This window comes from Macadamia integrifolia, chromosome 3 (assembly GCF_013358625.1).
Source record: "Macadamia integrifolia cultivar HAES 741 chromosome 3, SCU_Mint_v3, whole genome shotgun sequence".
In the NCBI taxonomy this organism is placed as follows: domain Eukaryota; kingdom Viridiplantae; phylum Streptophyta; class Magnoliopsida; order Proteales; family Proteaceae; genus Macadamia; species Macadamia integrifolia.
Window position 1 is genome coordinate 18,735,739 of NC_056559.1, and position 6,000 is coordinate 18,741,738.

Sequence of the window (6,000 nt, forward strand, 5' to 3'; positions counted from 1 at the left end):
AGAATTGTGCTTTCAATAGAATAAGCTTGTCAGCTTGAGTACTTCGACTATAAGATCGACGTTGGGAAGGCCTGTTTAGAGCACGTTTAATGCCCGTTTAGGGATAAACAAGTCCGTAGCCCGACTGAGGCCCATTTATGATAGCCTGATTATAGCCCGAGACCGACTGGCTCTATTATAAACTAAACCATGTCCACCCTAGCTATGCCTGTTTAGCTAAACGGGCATTCACGGTGCAACCTTAGAATTCGGCCAAGCCCGGCTAAGCTCGACTGAGACCAGCCTGTCCCAACCAGTTGACAACCCTACAACAAGGCACATAAAGACCATGCCTTTGATGTATGTCCATTCCAAGAAATGTTAGACCAAATAGATAAGGGAATAATTCGACTTAATTTTCTCTTGTTTAACCACAAGTATGGTAGTAGTAGCAACCAAGAAAAGAAACAATAAAATAAAAAGAACGAGGAAGGGAAATAATGAAAATGGTGAGGAAGAGTAATAAAGGTAAGGTTGGATCGATTGTACCTAAAACCTGAAAAGAGAGAGAGAGAGAGAGAGAGAGAGAGAGAGAGAGAGAGAAGTCACAGAGAGAGAGAGAGAAGTCACACAAAGAAGCCCTAAACCTTAGGTGATCGTCTTCATCGTCGTTGAAGCTGTTGCTGATGGTTAATTGCAATTCGTAGGTGATCTTTGTCATCGTCGAAGGAGATTAATCAAAATATTTCTCCAAGATAGTCGCTTGATGAACAGAGAAGCCCTAACCTTCGATTGAATGTTGTAATCGGTTGATTTGGGGATTTTTACATGGAAGGATAAAACAATAAATTTATCCTTTCTCAAGAGTAAACTTGCTATTTAGAAAATAGGAACCACACCACGTGATTGCTGTCGTGAACGAATCAAAATAAATCCTAACTAAACTATGAGATAGTGGTAAGAAAGGGATCGAACCCTCAGAGAACTAGAATGCTAGATTTACAAAGATTGAGGTAAATGTTGTTTTTAAAATCAAATTTATAAAATTCAGAATTCAAATTAAACTAAGTAAGCCAATTAACAAAGATAAGAATTAAGGAGAAGAAACTATCCTTAGGTGTCGAATCCGTTTTGGTATTATTACCAATCTCTGCTTCATACTTCAGTTCATTGAAACTACAAGTTCCAATGCAATCAAAAAACATAATTTTTGGCTATCCTAAGCATAACCTATCCTGTCAAGCACTATGGTCTATTGCTTTCGCTTAGCACGCTTAGTTTGATTAGTTAAAGGCTATTGCTAGTTTTTGCAAAAATCAACATAAACTACCATTATTTGAATAGAATAACTGAATCACAGAGACAAATATTCTAAACTAATTTAACTATTAAAAATCATCCATAATGAGAAGGGGTCTTTAATATCAAACAATCAAGTATGAATTCCAACTAGAATTTAAATAACAATAAATCAAAATTTCATCTAAACTTAAAGATAGAAAGAGGACTTAGCTATTCATGATGCAAATGACCAAAGGGCAGCAATGATGATGATGGTGATGGAACCTTGGTGCAGTGGCAATGATCTTTGTGCAATGTTGTCTAAGAAAATCCGTCCCCAAAGCAAGTACAATCCAAGAAGAAGGGAGAACCATAAAAAGAAAGAAAGAAAGAAAAAAACAGTAAGGGATAGTGTGTGTGAGGAGTTGATGTGGGCAGCCTATATCCTAGAGAATGAGTGTGAAGAGTGTAAAAAAGAAGGACCGAGAGAGGTATATAGAAAGAGAAAGAGGGGTGCGTGTGATGGGAGAGATGGAATTGGATTAGGAGAGAAAGGGAAAACGTGAGTGAGAGAAAGATGGATTGGTGTGGGAGAGAAAAAGGAGGAGGGAGAGATAAAATATGAGAGGATTTAGGGGCTAGTAGGAAAGAGAGAGAGAGAGATGGGTTTAGTGATCAAAGAAAAGAGAAGGAGAGAGGATGCGTGGGATGGTGGAGAGAGTTTAGGCTTAAGAGAGAAACTAGGAGAGAGAACCGTGAGATAGTGAGGGCGTGAGAGGGAGTTGTAAGAGGAGATAGACTTGTGGGAGAGAGAAATCGTGTAGAGGGGAGAGCTAATTGGGAGAGAGAAATTATAGGGGAAAGATAGATAACCATGGCAATGAATTGTAGAAAGAGAGATTAAAACCATGGGTATGGGAGAAAAAAATAGGGAAGAGAGAGAGAGAGAGAGAGAGAGAGAGAGAGAGAGAGAGAGAGAGGGAGTTTTAGGACAAAAAGGAATCCTATTCTAATTTGGACAAGGAGAGAGAAAAGATGAGAGAAAGTAGGAGAAGGGAGAGGAGGATGAGAGAAAGTAGGAGAGCGAAGAAGAGAGGGATGTGTGAAAGAGGGAGAGAAGGAGGAACCGTGGTGTTCTCTCTCTCCTCCTCAATTTCCCTTTTTTTTTTTCTTCTTCTCTTGAAAATTCCAACTCTACCTTTGATCCTTTGCCCTTGCTTCCAGATTGAACCATCTCCATCTATTCAACATTAAACCCGTGCACATCTCTTGAAAACCCTGCAAGCATAAAATCACATTATATAGTCAAATTAATCATGAAAAATCTAATTAAAAGTAACAATTAAATAACCATCTCATGAAAAATTATGACCCGATTACAACGTCAGCACTTAACACTCTTCCTTTGACAGAATGGATTTAAGTATAATTTTGTTTACAAAAGAGGAGATGTACTCAATATTATTAGCAAACAAAGGTGTTAGAAAACATGCATTTTAAATTTAGGGGTGGTACAAAATACCTAAAAAAAAAACGATTTTGTAATAATGAAATATGAGTTGGTAAGGATAACTTAGTTGCTTAGTTGCTTGACGTATGCCTCATTGTAGCAAGCCTTGGGCTTTGGTCTCAATTTTACCCCCACCCTTGCACACCTGACCACCTCCTGATGGATTCAGAGACCTCTAATTAGGCGTGGCTAGAGAGGAACCAGCTAAACACAAAACAAGAGAGAGAGAAATTGAAATAGGAGAGAGAAAAAGAGAGAAAAAAGGCGTAGGAGCCAAGTGATTGGACAACCTACTTTCTTTCTTCCTCTTCTTTATTATTATTATTATTGTTATTATTTTAATTATAATGAGAAAACTGGACAACCTTCTTTTTTTCGTATATATAAGATCAAATTGGTCACTAAAACAAAATTGTCATCTTAGTCTATATCTGTTCATTACAATCATGGAAATTCTCTCCCGCTTACTCTCTACCTACAGAGACCTTAACCTGTCCAAAGGAATAAAGGTCGCTAGACATGCTACAGAGGTTTCCCATCTCCTGTTTGCTGATGATACTTTCATCTTTTGTCGAACCACATATGAGGACCTATTGTCCATCAAAGCTATTTTGGAACTTTTCTCCAATCTTACATGGCAACATATCAATTTTGAGAAAAGTGGTATGATTTTTAGTAGGAATGTTCCGAACTGTGAAAGAATCCGACTTTGCACCCTTATTGGTATTAAAGAAGGATCCAGGGAATCTACCTACCGAGGAACTAATCTATTTCATCCCAGATTGTAAACACCCAATTTTGTCACCCTTCCCCAGCAATGACAATACACGGATCTTGGTTGCAACTTCTCATTTCCACTTGACAGAGATGTAGATGACTGAGATTCCCTTACCCAATCAATCCAAATTTTAACTTCGTATATATAAAGAAATCTGGTCTAATATGATCATATCGATGGATAGTGCTCAGAATTATGATTCCAACAATATATGGTGCGTCAAAATCGGACAAGCGGATCTCCTGCAATCATTCCCAGAAGTTGTCCCACACATGCGTACACAGCCGTCCACCCGTAGCCGACCACCAGCAACCATCCACCCGTGACAGCCACCCACCTGCGGCCTTGTACAGAGCTGCAAGGCCCTGTCCATGGCCGTACCCCCTGTTTTGTGCCCTTTGTGCCCCCGATAGTTGCTGGACACCTTTGTTTACTGCTTGGCGTCCTCGCCAACTGTCCCACACTCCCGTATTTGCCCAGAACATCCCATCGGCGATCAGAATTTTTTGCTAAAAATTGGATTTTGGAAAAAGATCCCCCATTTACCCGCTTGTGCGGCTCCACACGCTCCCGCTAGTATACCAAATATCTTTTCACCTTTTTGGGTGAAGAGAAGTTTCCATTCACCTCTTTCAAAAAAAAATCTTTCATCTTTTTGGGTGAAGAGAAGTTTCCCTTCACCTTTTAAAAAAAAAATATTTTCACCTTTTTGGACAACAAAAATATCTTTTCACCTTTTTGGGTGAAGAAAAACTTCCCTCCACCCCTTTTTGAACAACAAAAATATTTTTTCACCTTTTTGGGTGAAGAGAAATTTTCTTTCACCCCTTTCGCCCACAAAAATACTATAAATATCCCCCTTTCTTTGAAAAAGACACCCACCTGCCATTTTCTAGTATCTTTGTGAAGAGCACTTTCTCTCTCCTAAATTCCCTCCCCCTTTGAGGTGTTTCTAGTCTTCAGAGAGATCTTCTTCAAGATCCTTCGAAGTTTTCTTCGGCCTTCGAAGCACTTCAATCATCTTTTCCAAAATGTATTTTTTTTCAAAAATCCTAGTCGAGAACCCTCGTCAAAGTGCCGACTCGATTTTTTTCGAAAGTAACCTATCTCTAGTGGAAGCTCTGTCAAAGTTTCGACCTAACTTTTCCCAGAAGTAGCCTATCCCTAGTGGAAGCTCTGCTGGAATAGCAACAAACCTTTCTCGAAAGTAGCCCATCCCCAGTGGAAGCTTTACCAGAATCAACAGTCCAAAAGTAACCAACCCTAAGCTGGACCTCTGTCCGCACACTACCACAATCAACATCTCTCAAAACAGGAAGTTGAAGGTCAAGACCATCTTTCCCTGAGTCAGGAGAATCTACAAGAAAGTCCGAGCCAATCAGGGGCCCACCCCTCTTGACCCAAAACAGGGGTAAAATCCAGGTACAATCTCTCTCCTCATTTAGCGCAATGTAGATATTTAATTAATTTCATTTTAGTGCACATAAATAGTTAATTTTATTTAATGTATATATGTTTGATAATTTACCATGCATGCGGAATAAGATAATTGTGGAAAATGTTCGTTCTTATGCATCTAGTAGGAAGAACAGTTGAATCCGGTAGATTGGGTGCCTAACACCTTCCCAATTCTACAACTTGACTCTTTCTCCGAATCTCTGGACCAGATTGATTTTTGGGCACTTTTCTCTGGAATTGGGCCCACCCCCGGGTCCTAGGCCCATAATCCTAGGTGGCTACTCTAACTCTTTTTTTTTTTTTTTACATGATCCCAATCCCCCATATTGGACAATCATCAAGCCCCATATTTACGACAAACTCGACACACCTGTGAAATAGGCCTCCAAGTATTTTCGAACAGCGATACGATGGTGCGGGATCCGCAGAAGCACACACAACCAACACTTTCCTTATCCTCTAAGATAAAGAGAGATGAGAGAGGGCTTGAACAAAAACCTTCCCCAATGGGGAGAGAGTGATCGATTCACGGGCCGCTACCCTCACATAGATAAAAAATAGCTAGTCCACAAGGTATTATTGACCGAATTAACAACAGGTTGTCAGTGTGGAAGGCGAAATTACTTTCCTATGAGGGTTGTAAAATTCTGACCGAATCCACTTTGTATTCAAACCCATCCTATTTTATGTCATGTTTCAAGTTTCCTCTGAAATTCTATAAGAGTATTGACTCTATTTGCTCTCGATTCTGGAATGGAGGAAACTTTGAGAAAAATAGAGGATTCTGACTTATTGCATGGAATAAAATCTGCCAACCAATTCACCAAGGTGGCCTTGGGCTAAGAGATGCTACCACACAGAATGAAGAATTGTTGTTAAAACTAGCTTGGCAATTTTTTAGTGACCAAGAAGCAAAATGGGCCAAAGTACTGTGAGCCAAAACTATCCAAATAGATCCATGTTTGATCCAAAGGTCCTCCAAAGATGCGGATCA